Below are 12724 nucleotides of genomic sequence, written 5' to 3' on the forward strand. Positions count from 1 at the left end.
TAGCTACTGAATAAACTGAACATTTATTCTATATTACTAATTTGCAGTATTCTACAAAACTCAAAAATATAATCCCTACCTATTTACAGATATTTTACCTACAAGAAACACTGATCTATATGTACATTAAAATAATTCTTAAAAACTCTTTTATAATATACTCCAGTATTTAAAAGATATGTGAAAATAAAATCTCCAGATGGTAGGATTTTATTCTCTGATTAGTAGAAATTATTTAACCAGCTGAATTCTTTGAAATGTATGAGGTAGGTCGGTCTTTCAGGTGCTCTGTGAACTAGAATCTCTTATACTTGTAGTAATATGGACACAGGTAAAAAGCATTTCATTATGAAAATGAAGAAAACAAATAGGAAAATATATGCTAGCATTTAGAAGAACTTAAATTGTTATTTTTGAGACTAGGCACTGAATATGTGAATAATTTTTCTTGTGTTTGTTTACTTTTTCCAATTATAAGAAAAGGAAATATAACAAACAGTACAGGATTCATCCAGGGAGAAAAAATTATACACATGATAACATTAAAGAAAAGAATACTCAACCCATGATATAAGGTAAGCTAATCACAGGTTATCAATATATCACCATATTTGCACATTAAAAATATAAATAGGCTTTAAGGAAGAGCTCTTTTGTAGAAATTGTTGACTTTGTTTTGGGTGTACTATTTAATGACAGTTACAAAAAAGCTAGAATTTTTTTTTTAATCGTACCTACACTCATTGGAGAAAATGTTTGTAAATCCCCTTTTACCTATTGAACTCTGTTAGAAAAGTCAGCTGTGGGAGAAAAGGAAGAAATTATGAAGAGAAAGATCTGGAAACAACAGGAGCCATTGGGCATCTGGGGAGAAGAGGGAGAACGCTGCATGGACACAGCAGGTACAGGCCCTACAAACAAACGCTGCAAGAGCTGCAGCAGCCACCAGGTGGTCCTGTGGGTGTCCATGTATTTATAGCCTCGACTGTCCCTCTTATCTCAGGAATGGCAAGTCTCAGCTACCTACTGCTGTCAGGAAACACTGCATCTACTTAATCAGTAGTCTGCTATGCTGTGTCATACCACAAAACTAAGAAAGAGAGGCACATCTTTTATCAGTTTGTTATAGACTGAAGCAGGTGGCAAAAGTAAAGAACACTGCCGGTTAGCTTTGTGTCCCGAGATGGACTGGATGCTGCCAGAAGTGAGATGTTTGCAAGACGCCAGCCAGAGGGCAGAGAGGCTCACACATCTCCCTTGTTAAAACCAAAAGTGACAGCAATTAGACTGGACAATACCTTCTATGAATTAAGGTCTGAGAAGAATATGTAGAAGGAATAACCCAGGAGTAGATGTTTAACATTTAAAGTCCAAATAATTTACTATTTTCTTCCTTTGGATTACTGAATGCATATATACTTAAATGTGTGAGGTGTTAATATTAAAATGAAAAATACCCTCCATGTAAACATTATCCAGTTCAAGGTAAGAAACACTAAAACTCACGAAGCTCGCTGGGGGTGTGCCCCCCATGCCCACCCCACCCCCCAGCAAAGGTTACTATTATTCAGCATCTTGTGCTTTTCATTCCTTTCTTATTAATAATTTTGTCATAACAAATAGTTGTACTCCTAATACATTGTTTACTGTCAGTTGTTTTTGACCTTTATTCAAATAGACACAAAGAGTGCATGGCTTTCTGTGATGTGCTTTCATCCAAGGACTCACCCTGCTCGCATTGATGGTTCTGTTCCCTCCTTCGTGCCACTGAGAGGACTCCACCTTCTAAGTGTACTGACTTGCTCACCTATTCTCCTGCCAGTGTTTCGTGTTCTATTATCAAAGGCATGACTGTGATGAACAGCTTTGTCTGTGTGTCCTGTTACACACATGTATGAGTGAAGTTACTGAACATAGGGTATGAGCCTCTTTAAATTCATAATTCCAGATTGTTTTCCAAACCAGTTATGCCAGCTGACAATTTTGCCAGGGGAGTGTTAGTGCTGCATTTTCCCATGCTCAAATTGTTGCTCACATGATCAAACACATTTACTAAATTCCTCATTGTTCACAACATTAAGTGACACTATATATGTTTGCTTATGTACAAACTCAATGTTTTGCCTATCACTGTGTGTGGCCTACTCCGCAACATGAACTCAAGGGCCAATCATCAGTTTTTGTCTCCTTGTTGCAACATTTTAGGTAATGTAATAGTATTGAGAAGCTAGGATTCTTCATTGTCATAAGAGAATGGTTAATCTGCAGATTTAATTATTAGGTCACCGACAAACCTCTGAGCATAAATGGCTTAAATGAACTAAAGTCTAAGAATGCACATACTTTTTCAACATCATGTATGCAGGCATATGGTCTCTGGTCTTGAGAATGAATTCAGGCTAGACTGTGGGACCACTACAGACAGCTACATCTTATTAAATTATGTTTACATGAAGTTAGAGCATTTTAATACCGTTATCCCATCATTTGAAATCCCAGAGTGATTCTCTCAGACGGGAAACCAGACCGCAGATACAGATTCTAGTTAGTAAGTAAGACTCATTTTCATCCATGGGTGCCCATCTTCACGGATGGGATGCTCTAAGTCCAATAAACTGATCTATGTATCGATTTCACAAATACATACTGAGTGCAGTGTATGTAAATCCTTTCATTGTGAGAGAGAGGGAGGGGAGGAGGAGGAAAAGCTTTAACTAATGGATGTACTGACTCCAATGATATCCTAAAAATAGTATTTTGGCCCTTTTCAATTTACTTTTCATCTCCTCTCTCCCTACTTAGCAGTATTTTTCATAGAATATATCAGTGTATCATGAGTCCACAAGTTCAACTGTTCTATGCTGAGAAATAAGATTAGCATGGTTTCTAAAATCCATATTATTTTAGCGGTGGGTTAGTCCTTGTGGAATTACAGCATATTTTAATTCTTAAGTTACAGATGTTCAGCGAGGAAATACGTTTATTGGCCTTGCTCACAACATGTGAAAGTCCCCAGGCTAGGGACTGAACCTGCACCACAGCAGTAACTCAAGCCACAGCAGTGACAATGCCGGATCTTCAACCACTAGGCCACCAGGGAACTCCAATTTTTATAATTAAGTATAACATCACTAAAAGCCTTATGGTTATTGATATATCAGTATCAGTTTGGTCTCACATGTTTTTAAGTTGCCTATAGATGCATACAAGACAGCAAGATAAATATTTAAACTCCCTAAAGAAGCCCTTTGAAAAGTAGGAAAGCAAAATATGATGGCAAGAATGTGGCTACTGAATCAATGCATGTCTTGACAAATCACATAATCAAGGTAGAAGACAAATTTGATGTTGACCTTTATACTTAACATGTAGAAAGCAGAAAGTATAGCCAGTAACAAGAATGTACATAAACCAGTTATTTGGGGAAACCAGCGACATGTAGAGGAAATATTTTCCTTGGAGCCCTCACAGAATAGTTTCATCATGATAGCAAAGCACAGCTCAGAAAGAAGCAATGGTGCTGGGCCCAGTGTGTGTGTCCAGTTAGACAGATCTCTGAGGGGCTCCCTTAATCCTGAAATAGATTTTAGGTTCTATGGCCAAATAGAGGCAGCATTTCCTCCAGACTGGCTTCCATAAATATTTTTTTCTCTCAGCCAAGTGTCTGAAAGGTATGGAGCACAGAGAATTTCATATTATGGCCCCTGACAAGTAAAGGTTTCCTGACCAGGAAAACTTTAATTCCATGTTTCCATATACACACAGAACTGCACACTCTAAAACTCAACTAAATTGTGTGTCGTCTAAGGTCTTTCTATGGAAAGCAGAAACCAGTTAAGGAGGAGGCTGAACCAAAGTCCATTAAATTTCTTTTTTTTTTTTTTTTTTGTCTTTTTGCTACTTCTTGGGCTGCTCCCGTGGCATATGGAGGTTCCCAAACTAGGGATCCAATCGGAGCTGTAGCCACCGGCCTACGCCAGAGCCACAGCAACGCGGGATCCGAGCCGCGTCTGCAACCTACACCATTAAATTTCTGACTTAAAATGTGTACAGGTAGCCCTGGAGGCAGAGATAAGGGTCTCCTCTGAAAACGTTTGCCTGGGTCTACTCCAGTGCAGAGAGAAACGGCAGGTAAGTCCAACAGCGGCACTCCATAAAGCATAGAGGCAGGAATTTGTTGAAAAACACTAGTTGGGAAAATATCTGCCCAGGAGAAAAATAAAGCAAGAAAAGGAGGGAGGGAGGAACAAATGGTCATCCACAGAGTACCTAATTCTGAGCAACAAAAACTTCCCGAAATACTTTCCAAAAGAAACTTGTGGCAAAATGTCCAAATGGAAATAGAATTAGCCAACCTGATGTATGGAATAATACGTTGTAAACCAGTCAAGTGAAGGACTGAGAAGTTAATCAGGTACACTGGCTGAAAGTAGAAATTGAGAACAGAGATGCAAAAATGTAAGTGGCCTGTAGGCCTATTTATTTTGGCATTCCTTGTTTATAAAATAAACATGTATAATTGAATGTCTTTAATTGTGTCTTCAAACTTCTCATAGTTTTTACTTCATCCTAGTGGATGTGACCTGCTCTGATTTCCCTCACTTCTCCTTAACCTACCTGGTTCCTCAAGATAAAGTTTCAGCATCCTGTGCATATTTATTCTACAGTAGAATGTGGGCAGGTGGTAAAATACAACCCAATGAAAATAAAAATAAAAATTATTTTTACATATTACCTAACTAATATCAGGTAGAAGTGACTCAGTTTAACTGAAAAAGATGTGCAAGAATTTTACTAAAATGCTACTTCAAAGAATTCCCACTTTTGAAGTATTCCTGATGTAATGAAGCAGCCTGCCACACGGGGGCAGTAGATGGCCAGCTTTTTCTACACGAAAAAATGAAAAAGGAGTTTATGAAAACATGATTTTGATAGTGACAAAATTATGTTCTCCCAAAGACTACAAAGAATCTTACTTCTTAAATAGTTCCAGACCCCATATGTAGTTTGTAATAAAGCTGAAATAGCTGGTTTAGTTTGGCTCACACATCCACTCCATTTCCAACCTAGGGACCCTATCCCTTTTTCAAATAGCCTAGGGATTTTCCAATGTAAAGGCCTTCGCACATCCTGTTTATTGCTGCCTAGGACAATCCCCTGACCCTACCCTAATCTTTGAGGTCCCAGTTTAAATGTAATTTCCTTAGATAGCCTTTACCTAGTCACCTTTTCTAACACAAGTCTCTCTCACACAACATGCAACTTTGTTTTTTTTTTTTTTTTGTCTTTTTGACATTTCTTGGGCCGCTCCCGTGGCATATGGAGGTTGCCAGGCTGGGGGTCGAATCGGAGCTGTAGCTGCCGGCCTATGCCAGAGCCACAGCAAAGCGGGATCAGAGCCGCGCGTCTGAGACCTACACCACAGCTCACGGCAATGCCGGATCGTTAACCCAGTGAGCAAGGGCAGGGACCGAACCTGCAACCTCATGGTTCCTAGTTGGATTCCTTAACCACTGCACCACGACGGGAACTCCATAACTTCTTATGTAGTTTTTATCACCCCCTGCCCCCGTGTATTTCAGTCATGGTACTTATCTCAAATTTTAAGTATTTTACTTATGTACTTTCCTATTTGAGTGTGTCTGTTTCCTCCAGTATGCTATGAGCTGATGAGGTTAAAACCCTCTGTCTCTGAGTCATTTGTTAATCCCCAGAAGCTACTATACTGGGGTAAAAGACACCTTCAAAAACTATTTGTTTAATGAATGAATGAGTCCCTATGACTGTGGCTTATTCCACTGCCCCAACCCATAAGTTCAACCAAGGCCCATATTCCCACATAAAGCCTTACAATAATAATAAGAGTAGTAAATGTCCCCTGATATTTTCCAGCCAACAGACATGAGAACTTGTCTAGAGGTTACAGCAATTAAGGATGGCTCTGATACGCTCTGGATTAAACACGGCTTCTCTTCTATTTTGAAACCTGTCCTTCTTTGGAGAGGGTGGGGGCCCAGACTTAGGAAGAACACAAATCCTGAAGGAAGAATGTTACCCTAGTCCTCTTCTTCATACCTATGTCATAGATTTTAGTCTTTGCTCTAATATCCCACATCTTCCTTGCTGCCTTGGTCTGCATTTACCCTTGTTAAGGCAGAAATGCAGAAAAAGGGTTACAGGGGTTTAATGCTGTCCATCTCCACAACATAAAGTTCCTTTTCCTCCCAAATTTACAGGTACTTAACACTACACATGAAATAGTCACTTAGAGTTATCACCAATAGAGGGATATTTAAAGAACTCTCTCTTTATGGGTCATTAGGTTGTAAAACACCAGCACTCAACATAGTGAAATTTTATGAAGCAATAGGGAAGGTGACACAAAAAAAGTGTGGGGTGGAAGGGACACACGGCAGGGCCCAGTGAGTGGCTGAAAGGCAATCTTCCTAAAGTCCCATGATAATATGGATTCTAAAAGTGGAGAGACTGTTTGCCCACCAATACTTACCTCATGCTTAGTATTGATGTATTGATACCACAGCATCAATTGTTGGTTAAGTAAGGCATTGATTCTTAAACAGAAGCCAGAGTTGACTGGAAGTGGATGGTGGTATATTTTCTACCACTGAAGAGCTGACTCGGGGATAAGGCTGCAGCTCAGGGCTTCCACTTCCAAGGGCTGAGCAATCCAGGCAGGCCCAGTGGATGGTAGCTCCTCCCCAGTCCTAGTTTTTGGAGAGAAGAGGAGCAAGCCTGATATGGTCTAAGGAAAATTCTACAACCTAAAGGAGGAATTTTGGTCCCACATATCTGTAAGCATTAGAGATGTGCTCTCACCCCTTTCTCACACTTAGGAGACTCTACCAGGGCCCAGCACTGGAGAAAGAACAGAGCGGTGATGAAAGAGTCCAGGGCCCAAGATGATACACTTCCAAGTGCACATGGAAGGAGCTTTCCAGGGACCAACATGACACCTTCAACAACTTACATGTAAGAGCCTGAATATTAATGGACAAAATCTATGGGACGATGGTTTGTAAGGCAAAAGCAGCAGTCTAGGATTATTTGTGTGCTTTAAATATTATGTGGAAGATTTAATAATTTCTTAGATGTCAAAGACATTATTTTAGATATTTGGATATTCCATGCTTTTTCATTTCCAAGATTCAAAAACTGTATTAAGGGTAAAAATAGGATTTGAACAAATCTAAATTTTGTGAAAGTCGAATAAAAAACATTGAGGCAGATGTGAATAATTGTATACATACAATGAGGCATGAAAACACTGCCTCAGTGGAACACAGTCGTTAAGCAAATAAATTTTCCATAGTAGCGCTGCTTTTCTGTTTAGTTTCTATTTTAATCTCTGATATTCATACACATCTCTGCACTCTTGGAAACATCTGCTACTGTTTAGAAAAGAACAACTTTTATAGGAGTTCTTAAATACACCTGCCTATCACACATTAAATATTAAATCTTTTGCTCATTTCATATCTTTAAAATCATGTCACTCTACTAATCAGCTATTCTATTCTTTCTACAACTTGGTCTTTTCAGAAGACTTTATCCAGCTTAAAAAAAAAAAAAAGACCGTATTTAAAGTTAGGATGGGAGTTCCCATCGTGGCTCAGAGGAAACGAATCTGACTATCATCCATGAGGATGCAGGTTCAATCCCTGTCTTCAGTCAGTGGGTTAAGGATCCGGTGTTGCTGTGAGCTATGGTGTAGGTCGCAGACTCAGTTTGGCTCTGGCATTGCTGTGGCTGTGGTTTAGGCCAGCAGCTTTAGCTCTGATTTGACCCCCAGCCTGGGAACATCTGTATGCTATGGGTGATACCCCCCCAAAAAAAAGGAGTTAAGATGAAGTTAACTTTTTTGGCAATTTAGTATATTCTGGGGTGTTGTTTTGTTGTTGTTTTTTACTCTGTGTGTATATATTTCTCTTTGAGGGTAATGAGATTTGGAGAACATTCACCAATTATTATATTATCTGCCAAAGATTTTCTGTATTTTTTTTGGGGGGGAGCATTTAAAGTCTAAGAAAAATCTAGGTTTGTTCTTCTTCTGTCTCTGTCTCTCTTTCTCTCACATACACACACAACTGCCTGACTGCTGAACACCCTGAAGCTTCAGATGATTAAAAAAGGCAGAAGTATCACCAGAGCATCTTTTAAAGGTAAGTGCACTCCTATACCAATGAATAGCAATGTGTTTCTGTAATCACAAGCAAAACTACAGCCTTCTCTATTTCCAACTGCCAATAATGTAGGGATCAATCCAAAGAAAATGTCAGGAGCAATAATTAAATAAATGTCAACAGAATGACCTTATAATTTTAAGCCCAAGTCAGAAAAAGCTATATGATCTATACAAATCTCAGCATTTTGTGGTACTAAGAATATGAACTAATATAAAATTCCATTTAATTCCAAGTTCTTTAAAGTTAGATGAGAAAAAAGAACATTTCTCAAGATTTCAAAAAACTTTCAAAATTTAGTTGGAAAATATGCATATCCATTAAAAGTTCTAAAGTAATATGTTCAATAGGCAAACAGGGGGACAACGTGGGTAGGAGGGCAGAGTTCTGTGATTAGACAAGAGCATCAGGAAACCTGTGCCCACTGAGCTTTGAGATGTGTCACTTCCTCCTGGATGTCTGGAGTCTCTGACATCAGCTCTAAACAGACTAGGTTTCTATTAGTAGCTGCCTGCCCATGTACCCACCCAACCCCCCAAGAAAGAAAAAAGACCAGTCAAGAAATATTCTGGTCAAAGTCACTAGTCCCCATGCACCACAGTCACATAGCATAATATCATCTTCCTCAGCAGAAAGCTTCAGAATTAGGACAGAGTGAATTGAGTGGCTTCAGTTACCAGGATGGTGATTACCTTCTTACTGGGTAAATATTTCCTTCCACTCGAGAGTATGCACAATTAAATGCAGAAATATTTAAAGATTTAGAATCATGGAAAGTAGTTTTCAATTCGAAAGGAATCAATGTATATTTGGAAATGTATATATTCATAATATTTAAGAGAATCTAACCATCAAAGTAATGGTTTAAAGGTAGAATATCAAATGTACAAATGCACCAGTGAATACTTGATACCGATATTTGATTTTAAATACCTTACTTTTATCATGAATAGTATCGGAAAACCAACAAAACTCTCGGCTTCACCATATTTACTGTTTTTCTAAGAATAAAATTATCAAGGAAATGTTGTTTGCTGATACAGTAAACTGAAGAATTTTAAAATGAAATAGAATATATTACAATTAGAAATGCTTGTGAAGTAGAATGAGAGCTTCATGATTTCAAACTTAAAATGTTCAATTAGTTGATTTAGATATAGTATTTTAAGTTGATATTAGTTTATATGTCTTATTGTTTATACATTTTTTGCTTACACATGGTTTTGGAATAACCAGATGAAACTTTGACTCACTGTATTTGTTACTTAGATTTATAAAAATTATTTAGATACCCAGAATTTTACTGTCAGAAAATTTAAGCCCTTAAAAATAAAATATTTAAATTTATTAATGAATTTTAAAATATCTGAAGGTATTTTATATTTATTGAAAGAGTAAATATTATTCAAAGCCCTTACTAATAACGGCTAAACATTTAGATTTGTAAACAAAATTAGTAATGAAAAGTCTAAGGAAGGATAGTTTTCTAAATCTGTAAATTTAGTAAATGGAATGGAAAGTGTCAAGAATAGGCTCCAGAAGAAAGACAACAACAAAATAATAAGGGTTATGGTCATTTTAATTAAAAATAAGATATTTAACAGGGGACTACGAAATCACCTTTCATGCAATTTGCAGAATTCAAAGGAACTTCAAGACTGTGTGTAGTCTATTTTCTGTGGCAGAATTTGGTCAGCTCTGCATATGATGCGAATTAATCTAAGCCATCTATCCACTCACGTTCTCTACGGAAATCAATTTCTCAAGGGCATTCACTGTTTTATGTGCCTATGTTCCGTCTCTTCTTCAGTCACACTCAAGCTACAGAGGTTCAGGAGGGTAAATTTAGACCAATAGGCATATGCGCTTATTATAAATTCACCAAGAATCCCTTTTTATTAGTCAAATATGTTCCTTCATTTTGTCCTATAGACAGGTGTAGCAAGGATGAGACTCATTAGGATATGCTCCAACAAAGAAAATGTTTATGTAAGCCTATCAGTACGCTCTTTTTTTAATGAGAAGTAATTGAAAGTTTCATTGAATGGCTTTTTCTTAAGGGAATAGAAAACAAACAAACAAACAGATGTTTTCATCACAAGCATCATTTACCAAGCAATCCAAAACGCATGGCATTTATATTAGAAAAGAAAGCAAATAGAAGAATATTTGATTGTCCAAATATGTATCAGTATATACTCTTTACCACTGCTCTCATCACCTGGGCTCCCAATGGCTAGAAAAATCCTTTATTTCTCATTCATCTCAATCCATCCTTCTTCAAAACGACTATCTCAATCTTTCCCCAGACTCACACACAATCTTTTGAATCATCTTCTATTCACTTACTCATTGCCTCTGTCTCCCTTGAGACAAATAGGATCCATGAACAAGAAACTGTGCTGCATCCTTTTTAAAACCAACCTAAAACCAATCAGTCTGTACTATGAGCACTTCCTCTATCTGCTCGGAATAGAACAGAATCAATTATTCAGTTTCTTCCATCTTAAATTATCCATGGATTCCCCAATTCTCCTGATCCCATGTTTCTCTGCTAAACTTTTCCATGTGACTATCAATATCCCTAATCCTAAATCTTCTATCTTTTACTTATTCCTCTACCCAGTCCTGTCTTCTTCCTGCTTTTATGATTAGTTTAAGTAGCTGCCATCATTTCTGAACCAAAGAGCTCATCACCATTTTTCCTATCTCAGACAGGATGTCTTGACTGATTAAAATGGGTAAGATCCAGACACAGTCCAGCACATATTCTTTCTTAAAAATATCTCTAGAAATATATTTTTTTTCCTTCAGGTGCTTTAGACCTGACTACCTGGGATGGATATTAACAAGAAGAATATCTATTACAGAATTCTCCTGGGATCAGTACCCAGGAAAGAAGGGGAGAGAAGCATGACAAGAGAAAAACTGGGCTGCATGCAGTACATAGAGATATCTGGATCTGGGCTAACACTTCAGTGATGTATAAAGGCCCTACCCAAGTTGAGGCAAGGACTGGGTCTTAGTACCCCCATGTTAACTAGTCATTGGTTACAGGCCACCTTTAGAGAAGATGCAACTTTATGCATGGCAGATGTTTTCAGTTGACACAATCCCCAGGGAGGACTATTATCACAGCACTCACTTTAAAATGTTCCAACTAAAAACTGGCATTTGCCATCTGCCTCTACAAAGATTAAATCACAAGCCCATGTGACCACTGACCTTCAACACACCCTGAAAGGAGGACAGGAATGAGGCACTCTGTACTCTGGGAAAAACTGGGAAAACAGGCCTTCAGGTAGTTAGATATTTTCAGGGGAAGATTTTAGCTCAGTTTCTTGCGTCTCCTCATATCTAGAAAAGCACTGAATCATTCATGGTGACATCTGCTCCTTGAGACTAGCAGTAACCTTCACGACACTAGCAGCACTCTTCAGTACCAATGTGTGCTCAATTGCATGTACCCCCCTTCACCAGAATCACATATGTATATAATCACCTTCCCCCTACCTCTTTGGAGTGGTTTACCAGAGTTTTCTGAAATGCCCTCTCCCAAGCTAGAGTCCTAATTTTGCCCCAAATAAAACTTAACTCACCACTCTCACATTGAGCACTGTTTTTTTCCATTGACAAACAGAATCCCATTCTCAGGATGCGCCTCAAACTTCTATAAGCCCTGTTTCTAGACTGATCTTTGCCAGATCCTACTGTTTCACCCTTTTTTTTTTTTAATTTTGGAGAAACTCATGATTTCTTTTACTCCTCATCTTACAATTCACTTCCTCAAGTCAATCTCATCTCCCATGCTTTTAATAATTACAGGCTGCAGTAACTCAAATTTATATCTGTAATGGGCACATCTTCTACCTCTAGAATTGTAAAATTCTACCCAGGATTCCTACCTCCTGCTCTTGACCAAAAAATATGCCTTTTTTTCTTGTTCCCCACACAGAAGCCAGAATGCGAATTTTTAAAAAGAATTAGAAAATATTACTCTTCTGCTGTAACCATTCTGTGCCTTCCCATTTTCCTTCAGAAAAACTCAAAGATCCTTAAAAATGACTCTTGCAAAGCTCTGCACATTTCCATCCACTTTTTCTCCCAGCTTCCTCTACTTAGTTGTATTCAATCCCGCTTTCTCCCTAACCCCTTCCACAGGACTAATCTATACTTATTCTTAAAAGTCTCAGCTTAAATGAGATTTTTTAAATTGAGGTATAGTTGATTTACAATGTTGTATTAATTTCTGCTGTACAGAATAGTAAAGTGATTTAGCTATACATATATATATATATGTGTGTGTGTGTATACATATATACATTTTTTTTTCTTTTTACAGCCACACTTGTAGCATATGGAAGTTCCCTGGCTAGGAATCGAATCCAAGCTGCAGCTGCAGGTTTACGCCACAGCCATAGCAATGCCAGATCTAAGCTGCATCTGCGAACTATGCCACACCTTGTGCAACACCAGATACTTAATCCACTGAGGAAGGCCAAGGATTAAACCTGCATCTCCAT

At 38.0% G+C, this 12724-nt stretch overlaps 1 protein-coding gene across 3 annotated transcripts in view; it reads right to left on the reverse strand.

Moving 5' to 3' along the window:
* The window catches only part of ROBO2 (roundabout guidance receptor 2), a 1674316-nt gene that overhangs the window by 1554015 nt on the left and 107577 nt on the right, over window positions 1-12724 (reverse strand). The gene's annotated exons all lie outside the window — the stretch shown is intronic.

The sequence above is a fragment of the Sus scrofa genome, chromosome 13 (genome assembly GCF_000003025.6).
Source record: "Sus scrofa isolate TJ Tabasco breed Duroc chromosome 13, Sscrofa11.1, whole genome shotgun sequence".
Classification (NCBI taxonomy): domain Eukaryota; kingdom Metazoa; phylum Chordata; class Mammalia; order Artiodactyla; family Suidae; genus Sus; species Sus scrofa.